Below are 26157 nucleotides of genomic sequence, written 5' to 3' on the forward strand. Positions count from 1 at the left end.
TTCCCTTTGGTTGTCACTTTCCCCCGCTGGATTCAAGTTGGATTCGAATTTGAGATTTGCATGTGTTCGGGGAAGGGGTGCTTAGTCTCGTTCGAGCAATTTCTCGCATTTTGATTACCATTTCGCCTCAGCTGCCTCCCCTCGTGATCCCCTCACGAGCCGGGTCGGGCCTAGCTTGCGCGCATCCCAGACTGCCGCCGCCGCGTCCTCTCAGGAGGGTTTTTTACTGCAGATCCTACGGATTCGATCAGGGAACACTCGGGACACCACAGCCTCCCACAGGCTACCTCAGGGCCCGCACGGGACGAAGGTAAACTAGCCAACCAGCGCGTCGCTTAGCCAACCACTTGGCGCAGGTGCATGTGCAATGTAACATCTACTAATACGATGAACACAAGTTTTACATGAGGGGCTCCCCCTCCCAAAATGCTCTCACAGCCATCAGGCCAAAACCTAAGTTTTCATGCAGGGTAAGGAAACAGGAACGATGCATGATCATTCGGATAAATCCCCCAATGCGTCCTCAGGAGCACCACCCAAACCGTTGCTGGCGTCGCTGGACTCGCCATCGCTGTCTGCATCGCCGCCAGCGGTGTCAGGGCCATTCACCACACCGCCCTCGTCGGCAGCCACGATCACGCCGTCGTCGTTTGAAGCGAAGGCCCTGACCAGAGCATCCACATTGTCTTCCACCCAGTGCGCCAGGTCGTCTCGGACGGCCTGGGGGACTGGGGCGATGGCGGCGTCGAAATCGAAGTGGGGATCCATGTTCCGGAGATGGCTGAAGATGCGAGAAAAGGCGCGCCCGAGCAGGGCGCGGCTCCTCCCCTCCACCAACCTGTCGGCCCTGACTGACCGCGCCTCCAGCTGCATCACCACGTCGGTGAAGAACTGAAGGTTGCCGGCGTAGTTGACTATGTGCGGCTCGCCAACAGCCGCCTCATAGATGTTGCCCAAGGCTGTGTTGGCTCTCTCCCGGAGCGTGGTGAGCATGGGGCCGTGCTCATGCTCCAGGATCTGCCGCTGACATATCTCGTCCGCATTCTGGCGTGCGATGGCTTCAGCCTCCTCCACCCGATGGCGAAGAAGGAGCACCTCGGCCTGGGAGGTGGTTGACTCCCCTTGCGCTACTTCAAGGGCATCCCGAAGAGCATCGGCCCGCCGCGTTGCTTCCTCCAGCTTGGCCCTCAAGGCAGCAGTCCTACCTTCAGCCTCGGCCCGGATCAACCCCAGCCTCTCCTCGGACTCGCGCTTGAGGTCCAAGCGCGCCATCGCCACCCGGCGTCCGACCTCCTCCAGGACACGGACATCCCATGCAGCGACATCATCCTCCGCCTGCATCACCAAGCGCTCCCTCGTCTCCAGACGCTCGTACTCGCGGGTACGTTCGGCGGCTTCCAGTGTCAGCGTCTCCTCACGCTTCTGGAGCTCTGCTAGGTCGCCAGAGGCCACCTTCATCGACGCGAGGGCTGCCTCGCGCAGCTCCACTTGCTCCTCCAGTGAGTGGCACCAGGCCAGGAGCTCCCGAGCCTGCTCCTCCGCCGCCGCTCAGCTTCCCGGGCCTCCTCAGCAGCCCAAGATCGGGCCTCCCGAGAGGGCACCAGCGACGCCTTGGCCTCTTCGTCGTCAAGATCGCGCTGATGGCGCGCAAGGGCGATGGCGCCCTCCAGCTCGCGCCTCTCTGTAGCCAGGCGCAGGCCCTCGGCCTCAAGGCGCGCGTCATCATCAGCAAGCTCCTCACCAAGCAGGCTCACCGCGTCAGCCGCCCTTCGAAGGAATCCTTGGCGAAGAGCGCGATGCTCCCGAGCACGCTCGAGCACGTCTTCCACACCATCATCTGCCCCAAGCAAGCGCCGGGGGCCACAGATTAGCACTCCCCCTCCGGGCAGGGGGCTACGGGCTGGCACCCTCGTGACGGCCGGGTACGCCACGCCAGAAGCCCGACCTGGAGCCAGCCCGTCCCCAGATGAAGAGCGCAGGGAGCGCCTCAGCCAGTCGCAGTCCACAACCAGGCGAGAAGCCCATGGCAGGCTGGCTATGCCACGAGAAGGCCCGCGAAGGAGGGTCGCGAGGTGCGCAGGGCCTCGATGCGCCTAGGGACGGTTCGCCTCTCCGATCGCCCTCACCACAAGGGCTCTGCTGCTCGGAGCGCTTGAGAATGGTAGAGTGGGTGAAGCCAAGGGGGACGGCACCTTAGCCATCTCCGCAAGCTCGGCTGGAAGGGGCCTGCGGGGCAAGGATCAGTAAAAGCAACAGAAGGATCGGGAGCTGGAAAAGGAGAAGGCTTACTCATCAGTGGCGAAGTACTTCCTATGCTTCAGCAGGCGACAAGGGTAATCGTCGCCCAGGGCCTCCCTTCTCTTCCGGAGGGCCTCAAAGTCCACGCGGAAGCGGCCCAAGAGTTGAGCGCAGGGATCAACCTGCGACGAGGACGAAGCGTCAAGGCGATCCGCGTCAGGGGCGCCTGCCTGATGCGCACTGCCATTCGCCTCGCTAGGAGAAGCGGCTGGAGCCTCAGGGGCCTCAGCCGCAGGCGCTGAGGGCAGCTGCTTGCCGCCCTCATCCTCAGCGGCACAGGCCCCAAGAGCTGCTCCCTCATGAGCATCGCCCGGTGCTGTCACCCCGCCGGGAGCCCCCTCGGCCTCTGGCGCCTCACGCCTCCCTGCTCCTCCACCCGAGGAAGAGTCGCCTTGGCCGACTGGAAGGGCAGTCACCATCACTGGGTTCTCGCGAGGCCCCCGGAGGCCGGCGGGGCGCGGCCCCCACTCATCAAAGATAGGCATCTGATTCACAAAATCGCCACTGTTCTGGCAGAGGTACAGCAAGGCCCCTCCCTGCTGGATGCTGCCAGGGTTGGGGTACCCAGTCAGGATCAAGAGCACTGTCCTCAGTACTTCAGGCGTCAGGTCCTCTTCCTGGAGCCTCATACGATCATCACGCCCATTGAAGGCCCACATCCGGCGGGAGTGGCGTTGGAGAGGAGCAATGCGGTGAAGCAGGAACTCCTTCACCACCTTGGGCGCTGTCACGCCAAGCGACCTCAAGAACGTGAAGCGGTGCCAGACGAAGACGAGCCGGGGGCTCTCAAGCGTCTCCTGGCCCCAACCCAAATTGGGGACATCAGGCGAAGTTGGCTCGGATAGCAGGGGGCTGGGCACCCCTGCATCCACATACAGCCACCGCTCGCGGAACCCAGCCGCGGGTAGAGGGAGCCTGAAGTCAATCCTTGAAGCCGTTGTCTCAGACGCGGCAACGAAGCTCACGCACACCCAGCATTGGGTAGGGTCGACAAGGCGCAGAGAGAAGAAGTAGCGCAGCAAGGCAACCGAAGGAAGGATGCCCATCATTGCTTCGCAAACAAAGGCGAAGACCGAAAGGAGGGTGATGGATTCAGGACCCAGATGCATCATGTGGATCTGATAGTGGGAAAGCATGGCATTGAAGAAATCAGAAAAGGGGGGAACCAGACCCGCCCACAGGGCATCGGCAAAATACTGGACCTCGGTGACTATCCTATCGATGGAGAAGTGGGACGCGGGCCAGGCCGTCGTCCTCCCGCATTCGTTGAAGATAGTGGCCAGAGCCGAGCTGACCTTGCCCAAGCCCTCGGCTGGGGCCGCCAACGGCGGCGAGCAAGGCGGAGGCATGGGTTTCTTCCCTCTTCCCTTCTTCATCAGAGCCATGGCGATGGGAAGGGGGGGAAGGTTCGAGATTGGGTTGAAAACAGAAGCTGGAGTTCGAGAGGAGGAAGGACAGAGGGCGCTCGAGCAACAGAAAGGGGAGCGGCTGTGTACGACTGCGAGTCCGCCTAGCATGGAGCAAAATAAGGGGGCGTGGGGGAACAGTGCCGCCCATGTCCAATCAACCACAACGCGCCGCCCAAGGCCGCAGGCTGTTAGGGCCCGCGGCGCTTCGCTCTTGCCCTTTCGCCTCCCTGCACGGCCAAGTCCAGGCGCGCCTTGGGCCTGGGGGCTACTGTCGGCGTTCTGGGAACGGGGGTCCCCAGACTTGCCTGCCTGCGGCCTGCGGCATGGCTCAAAAGGGGTCCCAGCACGGCCCATCTTCATCAACACAGACCCAAGACCCTCGCGAGGGGCCAAGCCTCGCGGGGCGGATGACACGGAGCTTCCTCAGGCACGGCCTCATCAGGCTGGCTCGTGAGGAGGCGGAGAGATCAAGGCGGGGTACCTCACGAGGTGCCCGTGACACAAGCCATGATGACCAAAGGCGCCAGGCGGGCGCCAGCCGTGCAGTGCCCTCCTTTCCTCTTTGGTGCAAAGGGAGCAAGCGCAGGCGAGAGCATCAAGCAAAGGCACCCGTTTCGGTGCAACGAGACCAAGACCAGTCCAACGGCAGGGAGGAAGTCATTGTGGAGCCCAAGCCAGCGTCACCACCAGAGCCTTTGGCAAGTGAGGACCAACTTTAGTCAGGATAAGTGTACCAGATGTTCCCCTTCAAAATGGCCAATTGTTGGCGTCCTTCCCGCTCAATATTTGGGAAGAGGCCCAGGGCATTTGCCTATAAATAGGACTAGCCACCCCCAGGGTAGAGGGGCAATCAAGAAGGGAGAATCTAGAAGCCAAGAGAGAAACTAGCTAGGATCGGATCGAGTAGCATCACACACACACACACAGAGAGGGGCGACTGAACTCCTCCCAGCAGTTCATCCCCCAGCCAAGAACAGACCCTCGCGAGGCTGTTCTTCCTTGTATTGCTCATCATCATCCGCCCAAGAGGCAATCCACCACACCACACACTGGAGTAGGGTATTACACCACAACGGTGGCCCGAACCAGTATAAACGCTGTGTCTCTTGTGCTGTTATTTCCATAGCTTAGATCTTAGCGAGGCGGAGGGGTGCAGGTAGGTAGAAGGAGAAATCTCTGCACGCACCCCAGTGTTCGAACCTCAAGGGTCTGCCGGAACCCGAAATCCGACAAGCATGACATCTTCGAGGAGCGGCTCTTCAAGCCTTCGGTAGCACCCCTGCCTGCGGAGCCGACGCCACCTCAGGAGGAGCTCCCCCAGCCACCAGCCTTGGGAGCCCCCGCCTGCGGCCTAACCTCAGGAGCGCGCCTCCTCTTAGCGCTCGAGCCTCGGGAGGGGTGCTAGATCGAGGAGTTCAGGGCGTACCTGACGCAAGGCACGTTGCCGGAGAAGGAGGAAGACACGGAGTGCGTGGCCCGGCAGGCTACGGCATACTGCATTCAGGATGGTGAGCTATACAGGAAGCGGCCAAATGATGTTTCCCTATGATGCATTTCCAGGGAACAGGGGAATGAGTTGCTGGCTGACATACATGGCCGAGACTGCGGGCACCACTAGTCGTCGCGCACTCTGGTCGGCAAGGCTTTTCGCAGTGGGTTCTACTGGCCCACGGCTCTCAACGACGCGGCCGAGCTGGTGAAATCCTGCGAGGCCTACCAATTCCACACCAAGCAGATCCACCAGCCGGCTCAAGGCCTCCAGATTATCCCACTCTAAAGGCCGTTCGCAGTCTGGGGGCTGGATATCCTGGGCCCATTCCCTCGAGCGCCTGGGGGTTACCGCTACCTCTACGTCGCCATCGACAAATTTAGCAAGTGGGCGGAAGTGGAAGCCATCCGCATCATCCCAGTCTGGTTAGTAGTTAAGTTCGTCAAGGGCCTCGTATCATCACCGACAATGGCTCACATTTCACTAACAATATCTTCAAAACATATTGTGCTAACCCTGGAACGCAGATCTGCTATGCCTCCGTGGCGCACCCCAGGAGCAACGACCAGGTCGAACGCGCCAACGCGGAAGTCCTGAGGGGTCTCAAGACAAGGACCTTCAAGAAGAAGCTCGAGGAATGCGGCATGGGATGGCACGACAAGCTCCTGTCCGTGTTGTGGTCCATCCACACCATCACCACCAGGCTAACAGGCGAGACCCTGTTCTTCCTCGTCTACGGAGCAGAAGAGGTTCTTCCACACGAGGTCAGGCATCGCTCCACGCGGGTCCTGGAGTTTGATGAAATGCAGCAGGACGCCATGCGAGGGATGGACCTCGTGCTAGGGGAGGAACGCCTCCATGAAGCCTCGCTCCGAGCTGCGAGGTACCAGCAGGGGCTGCGGCGGTACCACTGCCGCAACATCCGCTCCAGGATGCTCGAGGTGGGTGATCTTGTCCTGAGGCGGGTGCTCTCCAGGGAAGGGCTGCACAAGCTCTCGCCCATGTGGGAGGGCCCGTTTCGAGTCGCCCACATCTCTAGACCTAGTACCGTGCGCTTGGAGACGTAGGACCGGATCCCCATCCAGAATGCCTGGAACATCCAGCACCTTTAGAGGTTCTACCCATGAAGCAAGTCCCGGTGCCTGTGAAGCAAGGCCTAGTGCCTGTGAAGATCCCCGCTCATGATACTCTCACGTAATAATGAGTGGGGCTGTAGACACCCCAGAGTATTAGGAGTGCGGCCCTCTGGCCTCGGGGGCTCCCTCCCACGTCTTAGTGGTAGCACTTAGCTCCGCGCTAGTGAGAAGACAAGAAGACTAGACTAGGTGCCGGACGTGGCTTTTCATTTGCTTTCCGCAGTTGTCTTGCCCCTTTTTAGTGAGAATTTGCTTTCTGGTGTTCCTTGCTGGCCTGGTTCCATTACCCTTGTTGCCTCCTTTTCTGCCCTTGGTTCCTCATTTTGACCCGTACTCTCCCTCGCATGCCTCGCGAGGGGGCTAGACAGGTGCCCTCATGAGTGTTTTCTCGTTTTCATTTTCCTGTTTTTCGCAAGGCACCCTCACTCGAGCTCACAAGCTGGCGCACCCCTCTCAATCCATGCCCCTCGGGTACCGCGGTGCGAAGCGCTCGGTCAGTGCCAGTAGTGCCTCCGGTCAGGATTTGAAGTATAATAATTTCCTAATGAATTTTTGCAGTTCCCAGACGCCTTCCAAGCACAGGAGGCCTCGCCAGGCACTAGGGAATGCGTGCCTCACGAGGCGGAAACTACTTCAGGCGCATCAAGCTAAGTTATTCCTACGCGCCTACATAAAACGTTAATGCTGCAACACGACACAAGAATGATAAACATAGCACTGCCACTCAGAAATCATAGTTGTTGCACGCCCAGCGGGGCCCCGTATTGGTCTCTCTCTCTTAATGCAGGTCGTGATGACGGGCCCGTGGCGCTCTCCTAAGCTCAACCAGACCCCTCCTCGCGCTTCACTGAAGCGCGGCGACGAGATGACCCGCTGCCACCTTCGAAGCGGGCGCGGTGGCTGGTCATAGCTGCCGCTGCTGGAGCTGTCATCGGAAGAAGAGTGTAGGATCGAAGATATGTCTAGAGGGGGGGGGGTGGTGATTAGACTACTTCACCAAATAAAAATCTAGCCTTTTCCCAATTTTAAGTCTTGGCAGATGTTAACAACTTATCACAAGTCAAGTAATTAACCTACACATGCAATTCAAAGAGTATAGCAGCGGAATGTAAAACAATTGCATATGAAGGTAAATGGAGGAGTTCGAGGGAGCAAACGCAATGTAGACACAGAGATTTTTGGCGTGGTTCCGATAGGTGGTGCTATCGTGCATCCATGTTGATGGGGACTTGAACCCACAAAGGGTAACGGTTGCGCGAGTCCACGGAGGGCTCCACCCATGAAGGATCCACAAAGAAGCAACCTTGTCAATCCCACCATGGCCATCGCCCACGAAGGACTTGCCTCACTAGGGTAGATCTTCAGAAAGTAGGCGATCTCATTGCCCGTACAAACTCCTTGATTCAACTCCACAATCTTGACGGAGGCTCCCAAGTGACACCTAACCAATCTAGGAGACACCACTCTCCAAAAGGTAATAGATGGTGTGTCGATGATGAAGTCCTTGCTCTTGTGCTTCAAATGATAGTCTCCCCAACACTCAGCTCTCTCTCATATGATTGGACTTGGTGGAAAGAGGGTTTGAGTGGAAAGCAACTTGGGGAAGGCTAGAGATCAAGATTTATGTAGTTGGAATGGAATATCTTGACCTCAACACAAGTGTAGGTGGTTCGCTCTTAGAAAATGTATGTTGGAAGTGTAGGCATGTTCTGATGGCTCTCTCCATGAATGAAGAGTGGGTGGAGGGGTATATATAGTCTCCACACAAATTCTAGCCATTACACACAACTCACCGAACTCGGTGGGACCGAATCAGGAAACTCGTCAGATCAATTCAATTCAAAATGTGAATGTTAGGATATTCGGTGGGACTGACATGTTAACTCGGTGGGACCAATTCCATTAGGGTTAGGGCATAACGTAATCTCGTTGAGACCGATTACACAAACTCGGTGGGACCGATTTGCTCATCTTAGTTAGACCGAAACATTACGAAGGGGAAACAGAGAGTTTGCATTGCAGTCTCGATGGGACCGATCGCTCATCTCGGTTGGACCGAAATGTTACGAAGGGAAACAGAGAGGTTGCAGTCCCATCTTAGTGAGACTGAGATCCCTATCGATGAGACTGAATTGACTAGGGTTTGTGGCAGTGTCTATCTCAAGTGAACTCGGTGGCGCGGGTAGGAAATTTCGGTGGGGCCATGTTTGACTTTTGGTTTGGGACATATGTGGATATGAGAAAGTAGTTGAGGGTTTTGGAGCATATCACTCAGCATTTTGAGCAAGTAACTCATTAAGCAACACCTCATGCCCTTTTAATAGTAGTGGCTTTTCCTATGGACTCAATGTGATCTTGGATCACTAAAAGTAAAATGTAGAGTCTTGAGCTTGAGCGAACATGTGTTCTTAGTATTTCAAGGGGTCCACTTTCTGATCCATGCCATGCCAAACATTGGGCTTTCCTGAAATATTTATCTTGAAATAGCATTTTCTCAATGGGCTATATGTTGTTAGGAATTACCAAAACCACCCAGGGATAGTTGCACTTTCAATCTCCCCCTTTTTGGTAATTGATGACACCATATAGATCAAAGCTTCGACAGATGATAATAAGATTGAAAAACATCATCACTTTGAGAAGTATGTGATAAGCAAGAGCTCCCCCTAAATTTGTGCATTATTTAAAATTTGCTTTTGAATGCAAATGCACAATCGATTAGGATCATGGGTTACTCTTCCATGTCACATACATCTTGGTGAAGCCCTCAAAATGATAGAAATTAAAAGCATGCACTCATCACCAAGCAAGTGAATGATCATATATGGATATAAAAGATAGTATCATCTAAACAAGCATTAAGGTAGCAAATGGTCAATCACATGATTACACAAGTATCTCACACAAGGACATAAAGTATCTCACACAATAAAAAGTTCAACCAAAGGCAAAGACGCAAAACACTCTCTCGAAGCCTATGATCTATACATATTTCTCCCCCTTTGGCAACAAGTTATCAAAAAGTTCAAATATGCATAGTGCTATGCGTCTCTCAGGCTTGGTCTTTGGGAGGTGGTGTAGAGAGAACTCCAAGGACGAAGGCATCTGCTGATGTAGTTGGAGCTGGTGGAGTGGCTGCTGGAGGTGGCACTGGAGCTTTAGCTGCTGGTGCTGATGCTGTAGCTCTAGAATCTGTCACTGGCACGATAGCAGATCTCTGACTCCTTGGCACTCGCTGAAAGGCATCTATGGTTGCCTTGCCTCTCTTCTCTTTGGCTTCCTCCTGAAGCTGCTCAACTGCTGTTTGAATCTCAGTTACCTTCAGATCAAGATCATAAAATTTGGTCTCTATGATCCTCTCCAAGCTCTCCTGGTTTTTTGAGTCACGGTGGCCACGCCCTTCTCAATCCTTAGTGGAGACTGGATCAAATATGAAAGTTGATCTTGCTTGCTCTTCAGGAAAACCTGAGATGCCTCTTCGACACTTGGCATCTTGGCAGCTTTCTCAGCCTTTGCTTTGGCTGTCTTCTCCTGTGCTTGAACTGATGATGGTTCTTCCTCATTCATCACAACAGTATTATCTTCAAAATAAGGATACATGGGTAGATGCTCCTTATCCAACAGATATGTTCCTGTGCCCATCTTGGAGTTGATGAGCTCCTAAATGTGTGGAGCATACCCACACTTTCTCTTCTGGTCAGCAGCAGTCCTCTTGATTCTCTCTACTATCAGAATCATGACCTTGAACTTCTGAGGGACATCAAAAAGCTGTAGCAGGTTGAGAGAGTGCCCTCTGATCATCTTGTGATCTCATGACTTGGGTAGCAGAGTGTGCCTTAGGATCCAGTTGATAGTAGGCAGACCATCCCAGCCGGGTCAGCAGTCAAGTTCGTCAAGGGCCTCGTAAGCCGATTTGGGGTCCCTAATCGTATCATCACCGACAATGGATCACATTTCACTAGCAATCTCTTCAAAACATATTGTGCTAACCTTGGAACGCAGATCTGCTATGCCTCCATGGCGCACCCCAGGAGCAACGACCAGGCTGAACGCGCCAACGCGGAAGTCCTGAGGGATCTCAAGACAAGGACCTTCAAGAAGAAGCTCGAGGGATGCGGCAGGGGCTGGCACGATGAGCTCCAGTCCGTGTTATGGTACATCCGCACCATCGCCACCAGGCTGACAGGCGAGACACTGTTCTTCCTCGTCTACGGAGCAGAAGAGGTTCTTCCACACGAGGTCAAGCATTGCTCCACGCGGGTCCTGGCGTTTGATGAAATGCAGCAGGATGCCATGCGAGGGATGGACCTCGTGCTGGGAGAGGAACGCCGCCGTGAAACCTCGCTCCGAGCTGCGAGGTACCAGCCGGTGCTGCGGCGGTACCACTGCCGCAACATTCGCTCTAGGATGCTCGAGGTGGGTGATCTTGTCCTGAGGCGGGTGCTCTCCAGGGAAGGGCTGCACAAGCTCTCTCCCATGTGGGAGGGCCCATTTCGGGTCGCCCACATCTCCAGGACTGGCGCCGTGCGCCTGGAGACGCAGGACGGGATCCCCATCCAGAATGCCTGGAACATCCAGCACCTCTGGAGGTTCTACCCATGAAGCAAGTCCCGGTGCCTGTGAAGCAAGGCCCAGTGCCTGTGAAGATCCCCACTTGTGACACTCTCATGTAATAATGAGTGGGGCTATACACACCCCAGAGTCTTAGGAGTGCCGCCCTCGGGCCTCGGGGGCTCCCTCCCACGTCTTAGTGGCAGCACTTAGCTCCGCGCTAGTGAGAAGAAAAGAAGACTAGACTAGGTGCCGGACGTGGCTTTTCATTTGCTTTCCGCAGTTGGCTTGCCCCTTTTTAGTGAGAATTTGCTTTCTGGTGTTCCTTCCTGGCCTGGTTCCATTACCCTTGTTGCCTCCTTTTCTGCCCTTGGTTCCTCATTTTGACCCGTACTCTCCCTCGCATGCCTCGCGAGTGGGCTAGACAGGTGCCCTTGTGAGCGTTTTCTCGTTTTCATTTTCCTGTTTTTCGCAAGGCACCCTCGCTCGAGCTTGCAAGCTGGCGCACCCCTCTCAATACGTGCCCCTCGGGTACCGCGATGCGAAGCGCTCGGTCATGGCCAGTAGTGCCTCCGGTCAGGGTTCGAAGTATAATAATTTCCTAATGAATTTTTGCAGTTCCCAGACGCCTTCCGAGCACAGGAGGCCTCGCCAGGCACTAGGGAATGCGTGCCTCACGAGGCGGAAACTACTCCAGGCGCATCAAGCTAAGTTATTCCTACGTGCCTACATAAAACGTTAATGCTGCAACACGACACAAGAATGATAAACATAGCACTGCCACTCAAAAATCATAGTTGTTGCACGCCCCAACGGGGCCCCATACTGGTCTCTCTCTTAATGCAGGAAGGAAAGGAAGAATGAAACAAAAGAGGAATGCGCTCCCGCGGCAGGTCGTGAAGACGGGCCCGTGGCGCTCTCCTGAGCTCAACCAGACCCCTCCTTGCGCTTCACTGAAGCGCGACGATGAGATGACCTGCTTCCACCTTCGAAGCGGGCGCGGCGGCTGGTCGTAGCCGCCGCTGCTGGAGCTGTCGCCGGAAGAAGAGTGTAGGATCGAAGATATGTCTAGAAGGGTGTGATTAGACTACTTGACCAAATAAAAATCTAGCCTTTTCCCAATTTTAAGTCTCGGAAGATTTTAACAACTTAGCACAAGTCAAGTAATTAACCCACATATGCAATTCTAAGAGTATAGCACCGGAATGGAAAACAATTGCATATGAAGGTAAAGGGAGGAGTTTGAGGGAGCAAACGCAATGTAGACACGGAGATTTTTGGCATGGTTCTGATAGGTGGTGCTATCGTACATCCATGTTGATGGGGACTTTAACCCACGAAGGTTAATGGTTGCGCGAGTCCACGGAGGGCTCCACCCACGAAGGATCCACGAAGAAGCAAACTTGTCTATCCCACCATGGCCATCGCCCACGAAGGACATGCGTCACTAGGGTAGATCTTCATGAAGTAGGCGATCTCATTGCCTGTACAAACTCCTTGGTTCAACTCCACAATCTTGACGGAGGCTCCCAAGTGACACCTATCCAATCTAGGAGACACCACTCTCCAAAAGGTAATAGATGGTGTGTCGATGATGAAGTCCTTGCTCTTGTGCTTCAAATGATAGTCTCCCCAACACTCAGCTCTCTCTCATATGATTGGATTTGGTGGAAAGAGGGTTTGTGTGGAAAGCAACTTGGGGAAGGCTAGAGATCAAGATTTCTGTAGGTGGAATGGAATATCTTGACTTCAACACAAGTGTAGGTGGTTCGCTCTTAGAAAATGTATGTTGGAAGTGTAGGCATGTTTTGATGGCTCTCTCCATGAATGAAGAGTGGGTGGAGGGGTATATATAGTCTCCACACAAAATCTAACCGTTACACACAAATCACCGAACTCGGTGGGACCGAATCAGGAAACTCGTTAGACCGATTCAATTCAAAATGTGAATGTTAGGATTTTCGGTGGGACCGACATGTCAACTCGGTGGGACCAATTCCATTAGGGTTAGGGCATAATGTAATCTCGTTGAGACCGATTACACAAACTCGGTGGGACCGATTTTGGTAATAGGCAAATAGAGAGTTGGCCAGGCAAACTCGGTGGGACGGATTTGCTCATCTCAGTTAGACTGAAACGTTACGAAGGGGAAACAGAGAGTTTGCATTGCAGTCTCAGTGGGACCGATCGCTCATCTCGGTTGGACCAAAACGTTACGAAGGGAAACAGAGAGGTTGCAGTCCCTTCTCAGTGAGACCGAGATCCCTATCGATGAGACCGAATTGACTAGGGTTTGTGGCAGTGGCTATCTCAAGTGAACTCGGTGGCGCGGGTAGGAAATTTCGGTGGGGCCAAGTTTGAATTTTGGTTTGGGACATATGTGGATATGAGAAAGTAGTTGAGGGTTTTGGAGCATATCACTAAGCATTTTGAGCAAGTAACTCATTAAGTAACACCTCATGCCCTTTTAATAGTAGTGGCTTTTCCTATGGACTCAATGTGATCTTGGATCACTAAAAGTAAAATGTAGAGTCTTGAGCTTGAGCCAACATGTGTTATTAGTATTTTGAGGGGTCCACTTTCTGATCCATGCCATGCCAAACATTGAGCTTTCCTGAAATATTTATCTTGAAATAGCATTTGCTCAATGGGCTATATGTTGTTAGGAATTACCAAAACCACACACGGACAGTTTCACTTTCAATCTCCCCCTTTTTGGTAATTGATGACACCATATAGATCAAAGCTTCGGCAGATGATAATAAGATTGAAAAACATCGTCGCTTTGAGAAGTATGTGATAAGCAAGAGCTCCCCCTAAATTTGTGCATTATTTAAAATTTTCTTTTGAATGCAAATGCACAATCGATTAGGATCATGGGTTACTCTTCCATGTCACATACATCTTGGTGGAGCCCTCAAAATGATAGAAATTAAAAGCATGCACTCGTCACCAAGCAAGTGAATGATCATATATGGATATAAAAGATAGTATCATCTAAACAAGCATTAAGGTAGCAAATGGTCAATCACATGATCACACAAGTATCTCACACAAGGACATAAAGTATCTCACACAATAAAAAGTTCAACCAAAGGCAAAGACACAAAACACTCTCTCGAAGCCTATGATCTATACATATTTCTCCCCCTTTGGCAACAAGTTATCAAAAAGTTCAAATATGCATAGTGCTATGCGTCTCTCAGGCTTGGTCTTCGGGAGGTGGTGTAGAGAGAACTCCAAGGATGAAGGCATCTGTTGATGTAGTTGGAGTTGGTGGAGTGGCTGCTGGAGGTGGCACTGGAGCTTTAGCTGCTGGTGCTGATGGTGTAGCTCTAGAATCTGTCACTGGCACGATAGTAGACCTCTGACTCCTTGGCACTCGCTGAAAGGCATCTGTGGTTGCCTTGCCTCTCTTCTCTGCTGCTTCCTCCTGAAGCTGCTTAACTGCTGTTTGAATCTCAGTTACCTTCAGATCAAGATCATAAAATTTGGTCTCTATGATCCTCTCCAAGCTCTCCTGGTTTTGAGTCACGGTGGCCACGCCCTTCTCAATCGTTAGTGTAGAATGAATCAAATATGAAAGTTGATCTTGCTTGCTCTTCAAGAAAACCTGAGATGCCTCTTCGACACTTGGCATCTTGGCAGCTTTCTCAGCCTTTGCTTTGGATCTCTTCTCCTGTGCTTGAACTGATGATGGTTCTTTCTCATTCATCACAACAGTATTATCTTCAAAATAAGGATACATGGGTAGATGCTCCTTATCCAACAAATATGTTCTTGTGCCCATCTTGGAGTTGATGAGCTCCTGAATGTGTGGAGCATACCCACAGTTTCTCTTCTGGTCAGCATCAGTCCTCTTGATTCTCTCTACTATCAGAATCATGACCTTGAACTTCTGAGGGACATCAAAAAGTTGTAGCAGGTTGATAGAGTGCCCTCTGATCATCTTGTGATCTCATGACTTGGGTAGCAGAGAGTGCCTTAGGATCCAGTTGATAGTAGGTAGACCAGACAACAAGAAATGTACAGATCCAAGCTTGTGAGTCTCCAAAGCTTTATCTGGGATCTCCTTGTACATGTTTGCCATAGTGTTGTGGTCTTTCTTCTTCTTGGCATACACATCCAAGTCATCCTCATGTTCTTCTAGGGCATTTATCAATTTTGCCCATTATTCAACTGTGGATTGGTACCTAGTGCCTTCTGACATCCATATGATCTTCCCATCTGGGTAAAAGTGAGCAGTGGAGTAAAACTGCATGATCAACTCATCATGAGCTTCTGTCCAACGAACGCATCCACTCCACATGCTTTGAAGCTGTCATAAACTCCCGGGAAGTGATCTTCATTTCCTGGATGAATTCCCAATCAACCCATCTCATGTCAAACACAATGGGCTTCTTGTCATGCAGAATAGTTTCATAAAAGTCTTGTTGTTCCTCTGTATGAAACCAGTAGTCAACTGCAGTCCTCCTCCTCACAGCATAAGGATCATACTCTCTCCACAATCTCAGTCCTGAATCTTTCCTGATGTGCATGTTCTGAGCGACTGCATGAGCATCATTATGGTCTGGAATCTTGGGCTTCAATTTTCTTGAAATAAGAGACTCATCATCTTCTTCAGCCTGAGGCACTGCGGCCTTGTTCTTTTCTTCAAAAGGTATACTCCTGGTGTTCCTCTTGGGCTTACTGGGCTTCTGAGTTGGAGCTTTGGGAGCTTTCTTGGGCTTTGATGGAGCAGCCCCTGACTTTATAGCATCTCCCATAAGCTTCTGAGCTTTGGGTGCTGGTGCAGCATCCTCTTCCTCTTCTTCAGAGGGATCTCTCATCATGGAGGGCTTGCCAATGACTCTGGCAATGGTCTTCTTAACCCTCTCCTTCCTTTTCTTGCCTTCTCCACCTTCTTTGGGTTCAAGAGTTAACTCCATTGTCTCTAGAGTAGAGGATCTGGCCTTAGACATAGGAATTCTCTTTCCTGGAGCATATTTATTCATTCCTGGCTTAACTATAGCAGCTGTGCCATACTCCTTTTTCAGCACCTTCTTCTTGGAGCTTAATTCCTCCTCAGTGGCAACATAATCCTCATCCTCAGATTCCGAGGTTATCTTCTTCCTAGATCTAGTGGCTGCCTTTGGCAAGTTACTGGGAGTGCTCCTGCTGCCATCATTAGAAGGGATCGAGGGATCTGAACCCTCACTCAGCTGCACATGCTCCTCAGGCTTGTTCTGACTGTCACTCTAATCAGACATCTCTGCAAACTCACTGAGAGCAGACCCTGTGAATAGATGCAGATGAGATAGAGGGATGAGCATCACAAAGTGTAGAGTTTTTGCAATATAGATGACTTAAAAACTTAGTTTCAGTTCTCCACAGAAAGCATTTCGGAGATACCGATTTGTAAACTCGGTGATACTGAAACAACTTTTGGAACCTAAACTAGTGAACTCGGTCAGACCGAGTCACAGTTCGGTGGCACCGAGACTGCTAGGGTTTCACAGAGAATCAAACTCGATCACACCGATTTGCAGTTTTCGGCGAGACCGAAAATTGCAAGTGCTATGACCTAAGCCAAATCGGTGAGACCGATTTCTACAACTTGGTCGATCCGAGATGAGTTTGGCGGGTACCTAACCCTAAATTTTCAAATCAAATCTAGCCTAAAGGATGTTTTCAGTGGATAGAGTGTTTGCATTCGTGGTAAGGATCATGGCAAAACAATGTGCCATGAATCAGAGTAAAATAATAGCACAAGGGTCGAACCCATAGGCTAGTTCGGCGGGAGTTCGCTACGGCGACAATGGCGGAGCAAATTTCCGTTGACGTCTATGGAAACCAGCGGCTGGAGGTCGCTGGCAGCGAGAAGACAATCCGGAGACCAAAGGAGGCAGAGCAGGACACACGCGCGGGCTGAGGAGTTTGAAGAAATTTCCAAAATCTCACCCGTGGGTATAATATATCCTGACCCTGTCGGTGTGAACAAGTGGAACAACTCGGTGGCACCGAGATGCAGAATCGCAAGCAGTTACTGCAACTCGGTGTGACCGAAAAGTTCAAATCGGTTGCACCGAGATTGAAAACCTAGATCAACTTAGTGATCTTGGTGTGACCGAAATGGATGACTCGGTCATACCGAAATGCACAAAGAGGTTTTGGAAGTTTAAGTCTATGACGAAACCGGAACTCCGAGTGCTCCTCACACAGAGTTGTTCGAATCTGACTTGATCAAACTTTGTGATGTAGCATGAATAGAGTTTGAGACGAGAAAAGCAAAGATATCTAGAGGAAGTCCTTAGGCATTCTTGTCCATCCATTTGGAAAAATAGAAAAAGCCAAACAATCAAGGAAACAAATGGATGTCCTCGAATGAGTAAAATATGCAACCAACTTGCTCATACAATAAGATGGCAAATGAAATATGTGGCAAAGCATGCACAGTCACTCTAGCATCTATCAAGAAATTTGGCGATGACTAGGTCATCTATATATGAGTATATTGACTGAGGAGTCAAATGAGAACATTTGATCGCAGGTCATACTCATCGTTTAAGAACAAGTGGGGTTACCACTTTTACATAATGCATTGTTGTGTTCACATCGTTAGAGTTGCTTTACCTCAATTGATTAGAGTAAATCTCCCCCTAGATGTGATATCCCCCTAGGAGGCATGAACTAACCTTGTGTTTTGTCGATGATGACTTCATGTAGGTGTTGAAGATGTAGGTGCTCAAAGTTGATGTAGATCATTCGGAGCAATCCTTTGGAGTGAGTTGCAGTTTCAATACCTACACGGGTATCAGAGTAATGGGCCACGGGTAGCCTAACCCGAGTCCTTGAGCCTTTCAAGACATCGGGGCTAGCTGCATCTCTTAAGGCATTAAGAAGAAGTGTCGTCTTCTGGTGGCCGGCTGTCCCAAGCAGCCGGCTACCAGAAGGTGGCTGAGCTCAAGAAGGCGGCTCCAAGACGGGCCGACTTCCTGCAAGCAGCCTCCAGAGAGGCCGGCTCCTAGCAGGCGGCCCACCGTGCCCTCAGAGTCTGCGCTCCCATTAAGAAGAGGAGACAGGGTGAGGCTACAGTGTAGCCCATCACCCCCATATCCAGGGCCGGGCATGGCCACAGTGCTCCGTATAGGCGGAGATCTTTGCCTGTATGTGGCACTGTTGCCACTCCATCCCTGACGTCCCTGCTGGCAGCCAAATCCATGTTCCCACGACGACCTATTGGTACGGCCTGCAGGCGGCGGGCCCTACTGGGCAACAAGAGCTCAGAAGTCGGCGAAGGCCTGACCAGTCGGACCTGAGGGAGACCGGCTCCCAGCATACGGCTCGTTCCTCCCTCGGGGCCCATGCACCATTAACCAGATGAGATCTGGAGTGGCTACAGTGATCTCCCTCCAGGCGGCGGGACTGTAGCCACGCTCCCCTGACCAAGCATGCGTCATTAGCATCACGGCTACAATAATCAGCAGCCGGCAAGACCCGCGAGCGGCTGGAGCGGCCTGTCGGCTCCGTACCAGACCAGTCGGCAGGGCCCACCAAGCGGCGGGCCCCAGCAGTCGGCGGAGAAGCCAGCGTCGAGAGACACTGACCGCCGGGTCCTACACCCGGCTAGATTACTATTGTACCCCTAGGGGGTAGGCCTATATAAACCCCCAGGGCACCCATGCAAAGGGTTCCCAACCTGTTAGAACTAGACTCATACCTAGAGGAAGGAGAGAGCGTGCCTGCCTTCTTCTACCTCTAGCATACAGCTCGAGGAGCACCATTGTACTCACTAGTGCCTTAGTGATCATGCGGAGACCCCGTAGAGCAGGACTAGGGGTGTTATCTCCTAGGAGAGCCCCGGACCTGGGTAAAGTACGCCGATGTTCGTGTCTACGCCTCATCCCGCTTCCAGGCACCGACGACGTTCTACTCGCTCCCACCATGATAAGCCATTCATTGGCATTTGTCGCACCCAACCCCCAACATTTTGCGCCCACCGTGGGGCGAGGTGCACCGTCTCCTGGAGATCTGTTCTGGACGGGAACCTTGTTCCTTCCTGGCGAGCGCAGCCAGCCTGACACGCCAGATTGCGTCTGCGCTGACACGCTGCACGTCGCAGAGGTCGCCTATGCGGCGAGCTGCCTCACCGATCTTGTTGGCGAGATTCACCTCTCTGACGAGCCTGCATATGATGCAGGCACGGAAGGCCCTGAGAGCCGCCTTGTTAGCATCCTCGGTCAACTCCACATCGACAGCGAGCCTCATGCGGACTTGGAGTCGGTTGGCTCCACCAACCCGATGCTTGTCGACTCCGACACGGCGTCGCTTGACGCGTTCCCCACCAACGTGGTGGTCTACGACGAACCGCCTCCTCGCGCGGACAGCGGCGGCAACACCATCACGGAGGTGCTCATCATCAGCCACGACAAGCGCTCTGGTGGAGGTGGCTAGGATCCGTTGCAGGCAGCAATGCAAGACCTGACTGCGCCCATCCCGGAAGACGCTAACGCGGAGACGTTGGAGGCCCGTCGTGTCCAGCTCGTCAAAAGCGCCAATCGGCTGGCCAGCATGAGACACCTTTCGGAGGCCTACCAGCGTGAGATGGACCATGCCATCGGTGGCACGCCGGTTCCTGGCGGGCCTAGCCGCATTGGCCCGATCCGGCAGCATGGCGCGACCATCGCCAGCATGTTCGGGACAGATCGTCTCGTCTACGCCACGCTATCTGAGAATATACGAGCTGCCCAGGCGGCAGCACACGAGCTAGAGAAGCTCGAGGGCGACGAGCGCCACCACATGACGGAGCATGTCCAACAGCTCCTTGACACGGCTGCTGAGCAACAAGAGGCCGGTTGCCGCACTGAAGTGCCCAACCGGCAAAATGATGATCCGCCTCCTTGCCGAGACCAAGGCACGACATCCCGGACGCCGACTGGTGGCGTCTGCGATAGGAGAGACAAGGAGCTGGCTGCTAGCCATAGCCAGACTCGCATCACCATCGAGCGCGACCAAGACGGCCACCCAAGAAATGTGTGACGACGAGACGACTGTCCGCCTTCCCCTCCCCGTAGGGAGAGGCGCCTTTCCCCGCTGCCTGTTGACCACCCGACACACTGCGACCACCTCAGTCGTCGAGAAGGAGTCAAAGAGAATGACGCCTGCCACCGGATGGACCGCCTCAACCGATCCCTGGCAGTAGAAGAAGAAGATGAGCTGGGTCCGCCTTGTTTTGGCCCCCGCATCCGAGATGAGCCCTTCCCCAAAGGGTTCACGCTCTCGAGAGATACGCCCAAGTACACCATCTCTGTGATGCCGGAGGATTGTGTCGGATGAGGGGCTCCGTCAAACCCTTAAGGTTTGAACACTGGGGTGCGCGCGAAGTCTTCCCCTCCTACCGATCTACGCTCCAGCTCACTAAGATCTTGCAGACGAACTCGACGAACTCACAACACAGAAAGACACGGGGTTTATACTGGTTCGGGCCACCATTGTGGTGTCATACCCTACTCCACTATGGTGATGGCTTGCCTCTTGGGCTGATGATGAACAATACAAGGGGAGAACAACTTCCTGAGGTTGAGGTGTCCTTGCGCATGTGAGCTTGTGTTGTGTCTCTCGATCTTTGATGATCTCCTCTAGCTAAGATGAGGTGATCCCCCATCCACTATGGTGGCTAGTCCTATTTATAGAGGCCCTAGTCCTCTTCCCAAATATCGAGCGGGAAGGGAGCCAACAATGGCGGGCTAATTTGAAGGGGGACAGCTAGTACAAGCTATCCTGACAAAAGTAGTCTTCGCCTGCACAAAGCTCTGGTGGTGACGCTGCTTTGGGCTCCATGATGACCTCCGTCTTGCAGTCCGTGGTGTTGATCTTCTTGCACCGGAATGGCAAACTTTGCCTGATGCATCGGTACTCCGCGTCTGCGCTTGCCCCCTTTGCACCAAAGAGGAAACAAGGACGCTGCGCGCGCTAGCGCCCGCCTGGTGCCGATCGTCATGGCTCGTGAGGTTTGCGTTGCCTTGATATCTCCGCTCCTCGTGAGCATGCCTAGCTAGGCCACTCCAGAGGAGGTCTTGCATCGTCCGCCTCGCAAGGCTTGGCCCCTCGCGAGGGTCTTTGATGCTTTGTTGGTGAAGACGGGCCGTACGGCCTGCTGGCTCAGCCACGCCGCAGGCCGCAGGCAGGCAAGTCTGGGGACACCCGTTCCCAGAACGCCGACATAGCCCCCGGGCCCAAGGTGCGCGCGGGCTTGGCTTCGCGGTGAAGCCAAGGGTCAAGCTCGAAGCGCCGCGGGCCCCAAAAGCCTGCGGCATTGGGTGACGCGTGGCGGTTTATTGGACGTGGGCGTCTCCACTGCCCCACGCTGCCTTTGAATCCGCCTGGCTATGCGGCCCCGCTTCTTGCACAGTTATTCTTCCCTCTCTGCGCCTGGCTCTTCCAATCTCCTTGCTTCCTCGACGCCCTGCTCCGCCTCCTTAATCCGACAAATGCTTCGCCCGCTTCACCGTCATGGCGCCGAAGCAAGCTGACAAGGGGAAGAAACCTCTGCCCTCGCCAACTAAGCCCCCATCCGTCGAGCCGGTGCTCGGCCGACATATGGTGCTCAACGACGAGGCCATGGGCAAGGTGCGCCCCATGCTTGCCTCCGGCTTCAACCAGTGGGGAGAGACGCCGGCCTAGCCTGCGTCTCACCCCAGCATGGCCCGGGCAGTCACCGAGGTTCCGATTTTCATCGACGCCCTCTGGGCTGGCCTGCTTCCTCCCTTCTCCGCCTTCTTCAATGCGGTGCTCGAGCACTATCAGATCCACATGCTCCATCTCGACCCTCAATTTGTGACCCTTCTTGCCATCTTCGCCTTCGTGTGTGAGGCCATGGTGGGCATTTCCCCCTTCGTGGCGCTCCTCCGCCACTTCTTCTTGCTGCATCTCACCGGTGCCCGGCAGAGCTCAGGGTGTGTGGGCTTCCAGGCCGTGGCTGCGACAACAGGCATGGGGATCGACTTTGAGCTCCCGTCATCCGCGAGCGAGTTCCGCACGCGATGGGTGTTTGTTGATGCCGGTGTGCTCAACCCTCTGCTCCAAGCTCCGGTGGGGCCTGCCATTCCAAACTCTGGCTGGGGCCATCAGATCAGAAGCTCACGAGCCCCTGCCTTGCCCCCGTGTGGGCCAGGCTGCGGTGGTTGAAGGACCTTGGTGTGACCGCGCCCATGGTGGTGAGGGAGTTCGTCAGGCGTCGAGTTGCTCCGCTTCAGTGCCATTTTTGCACAATGTGGGACTTGCTCAACAGTCAGGACAACATGAGGGTTCAGGAGGAGGGGCTCCCTCTCACTGCGCGACAAACGGTGCTCACGGTCCTATCTGGTGTCCCTCTGCCGGAGGAGATGCCCAAGAAAAGCTGCATGATGTACCGCTGTGAGAACAAGGTCACCTTTGCCGCGAACATGCCTTCCTTTGATGAGTGGGGGCTGCGCCCAATTGGCTTGGTGAGGCCCCGCGAGAATCCCGTCATCATGGTCCCATTCTTCGCCGCCGGTGCCGAGATCGCCCCAGGTGACGGTGCGAGGGAGCGAGCGGCGACGGGTGCCGGCTGCTATGATGTTGAGGAGCACATGCCGAGCGGTGATCCGGGAGCGTCATCCTCGGGAGGTTGCAACGCCCCTCCTGAGGCGCCGGTTGCTGATGAGATGCGGCATGTGGCTCCCGAGGCCGAGGCTCCAGGGGCCTCGGGAGGTCGCAGCGAGGAAGAGCCATGCTGTTCGCCACAGCCAGGCTCCCCTAAGGCTATCCCTCTTGGTTCTTATTCGGCTCCGCCGCGCTCCGGCCGTCACGTCCAGCGCTTCGGTCGCCTTTGCGTGGACTTCGAGGAGCTCCGCAAGAGGAAGGGATCCCCCAGCGGCAGCAACATCTTCGGGCCGTTGAAGCGACGGAGGTACATCGCCGTCGATGAGTAAGTACCTTATCTTGGTGATCTTCAGGTCCCCTTGTGCTAAGGCCACGAAATCTCTAGAGAAGCAGCTCCCTCTCGCCCCATCACACTCGCCAAGCTCCAGTGCTTCAGGCTCGGACGCTGCCCACGGCGTGGGGTCTGCCTCGGGAGTTGGTCCGTCATCAACGCTCCCAAGCTTGCGCCTTCGCCGTCCTTTCTTCACGGCCTTGCTCGAAGCGCAGCAAGCGTGCCAATGGCTCCTACCTTGGTCATGGTTGGTAGATGGCTAGCCTCGATGCTAGAGTCTCCATCAAGCAGCGGGCCTTGTCGGTTTGGGCCCCTTGCGAGGGTCAGCTGGCGCCTGGGGCCGCGCCAGCCCCCATCCCCCAACCGGGAAATGGCGCGCCACTTGATGCTCCACCCGCAGCCCTCGAGGCGGAGGACAAGGTGGGCCGAGCGTTCGAGCTCGAGCGCGGGCGCAGCATGGTTCGCCACAAGCTCTTCCAGGAGGCGATGGGCGCGATGAACCATCTTGGTGAAGAGCTTGCTGGCGTCGACTCGCGTCTTGAGGCTGAAGGTCTTCGGTTGGTGGAGGAGCGACGCAAGCTGCGAGTGGCCATCAACCTTGGCCGTCATCATCGCGACCTCGAGAACGCAAAGGCTAAGGCATCCCTCAAGATTGCCAATGAAGCATGCTCGCGAGCTTTGGAGGAAGCTCACGAGGAGCATGCGTGGGAGCTCCAGGCCTGGAGCGCGTCCCTTGAGCAGCAAGTCGAGGCGCGTGGGGCCGCCCTTGCGTCGATGAGGGTGACGCCTGCGGAGGAAGAGGAGGTTCAGCGACACGAGGAGACGCTGGCCCTGGAGGCCGTGGAGCACAGCCTCGAGCTCGAGCGACTGGAGACGAGGGAGCGTCAAGTCGCTCAAGCTGAAGATGCCGTCGGGGCCCGCTAGGCCAGAGTCGAAGAAGAGATCAATCACCGGGTGGCCGTGGTTCACACTGATCTGGAGGGCAGGTACGGCTTGAGGCTGGAGCTCGCCAGACAGGAGGGCGCGGGCAGGGCCGCCGCCCTCAGGCCCAGGTTGGACGAGGCCGAGAGGCGTGCTAAGGCCACAACCGCCGCCCTGGTTATGGTGCAGGAGGACGTAGCCTCCGCCCGCGCCGAGTTGTTTCCCTCCGGAGACGAATTGACGATGCCGAGGCCATCGCTCGGCTAAACAGAGGGGAAGTGCTCCAACGCCGAACGCTGGAGCGCGAGCATGCTCCTATGCTTCAAGACATTCGGAACAAGGCCAACACCGCCCTAGGTTATATCTGCGATGAGAACGCCCCAACCCCTCACTCAAGTGACTACACTAGCCACCTGACCTTCTTCACCGAGGTGGTGACGCGCCTGGAGGCTCAATCTGCCAGAGCTCGGCAGCTTGTGGAGGAGAGGGGTCGTGGCCTGCTTTAGCGCGCCTTCTCCCGTGTCTTCAGCCACCTTCTGAACGCCGACCCTAACTTCGACTTTGATGCCGCCATTGCTCCTGTGCCCATTGTCGTCCGGGGAAACTTGGCGTGTTGGGTAGAGGACCATGTCGACGCGTTGGTTAGGGCCTTCACCTCGAAGAACGATGGGGTGGTGGTCGTCGCAGACGAAGGTGACGTGGTCAATGACGGCGATGGGGGCCTCGCCGACGACGGCGACGATTCCAACGAAGGTGATGACGATGCGAGCGACGCGTCCCTAGACGACGCAGCGAGCGATGTCTCTGGCTAATCCCGTATTCTCATGTTGTTTTATTCTACACGCAAAACTCGGTTTTGGCCCTTGGAAAACTTGTAAGAGCATTTTGAGAGGGGGAGCCCCTCGTGCAAGCAAACCGCAGTTTTTTACTTTCCTATGTGATGTGGGTATGTGTCCTCGTGAGCTCATGGAGCTGGGGGTGAGTTTTCCGACATGGATTACCTTAGTCAGCGCCAACTTAGGGCTGGGTCATGCGGCGACGAGTTCCTGAGAATCCTACGAAGCTTATCTCCCCGTTTGAGGGGGCCCCGCAAGGGGTGAGCGCCAGGCGTAGTGCTAGCGCGTGCTCTGCGCGGTCCGGCTCGCGGGGAGCTTTGTGAGGGAGAGGCGACGGACGTGAGTCCCAAACCAAACAAGATCCAGAAGGCGAAAAACGGCTCGAACGAGAAAAGGCACCCCCGCGCGCAATGATAAAAATTCAGCTTCAACTTAAGTCCAGAATCAGAAAGCAAAGCCACAGAAAGAGAGATCCAAAGCAAAAGGCCAGGTCCGACACCTAGTCTAGTCTTCGGGTGTTCAAGTTTTCTCACCAACGCGGAGCTAAGTGCTATCCACTAGGCGTGGGAGGGAGCCCCAGGGCCCGAGGCCAGCGCTCCTAAGACTCTGGGGCGTGTACAACCCCAACTCATTATTACGTGAGAGTGTCACGGGCGGCGAGCTTCACAGGCACCGGGCCTTCTTCACAGGTATCGGCCTTGCTTCATATCGCCAGACGAGGGCCCCGCCTTGCGCCACTCTTGACCTCCTTTGAGCTAGCCGGAGACCAGGACGACACAAAGGAGGGAAAGAGGACGCCAGCGGTTCCCTCGGAGACCACGGGTCCTCTGCCGGAGGAAGGGTCGTTGAAGCCACCCCGACAGAGGGCCTACCTCCGGGTGTCCCCTAGTTTCGCGTGCCTTGGGAAGGGGCCTTGCTCTTGGCTCCCTCTCGGCGGCCCCTAGCGTGTCTCCCTTGTTGAGATGGGTTCCGCCGTGCTGGGGTCGTCGATCGGTGCTGCAACCTGATTCATCTGTAGCCCATGGTTAGCATAAGCCTGTTCCTGAGAGGTTAGCGGTACCCTGTAGTTGTCGTCCCCGGCGTGATTGCTATGGTTCTCTGCTGGCTCTTGGAAGGCTTCGACTCCTAGTGCTCCTTCTCCCGAATCTTCTCCAATGAATGAGCTGATGTCGTCCTCTGGTGTGTACCCTTGGTCCATCATGCGAGGCACGTAGGCTTCCGGGGCCATCACCCCGAACACCTCGCCGTGGTGCCCCACACTCCATGTTGCTCCACCCATGATGGCGTCCTGGGGATGATAATATGGCATCCGGCCGGGACCATGGGGGGTGATGCTTGCGCTCGTGCTTGTCGAGGGAGGCATGGGGGGTTCGAACCCCCTACGCCGCCAGCCATGCTGATGTTGGCGAAGCCCCCAGGCGTAGTCGACAGCATGCAGATGTGGTGAGGCTCGCCGTGCGACCTTGCATTGGCCTGGGGGGGAGTCGATAGCTGAAGGGTGGCGCTCCCGACGCCGCTATGTCCAGCAGCTCAGCAACACGCTCCAGCAGCGTGTCCCAGCTGCTCTCCGTCAGCCTGCATC

This window comes from Triticum urartu, chromosome 4A (genome assembly GCF_056163025.1).
Source record: "Triticum urartu cultivar PI428250 chromosome 4A, HENAU_Tu73, whole genome shotgun sequence".
Classification (NCBI taxonomy): Eukaryota; Viridiplantae; Streptophyta; class Magnoliopsida; order Poales; family Poaceae; genus Triticum; species Triticum urartu.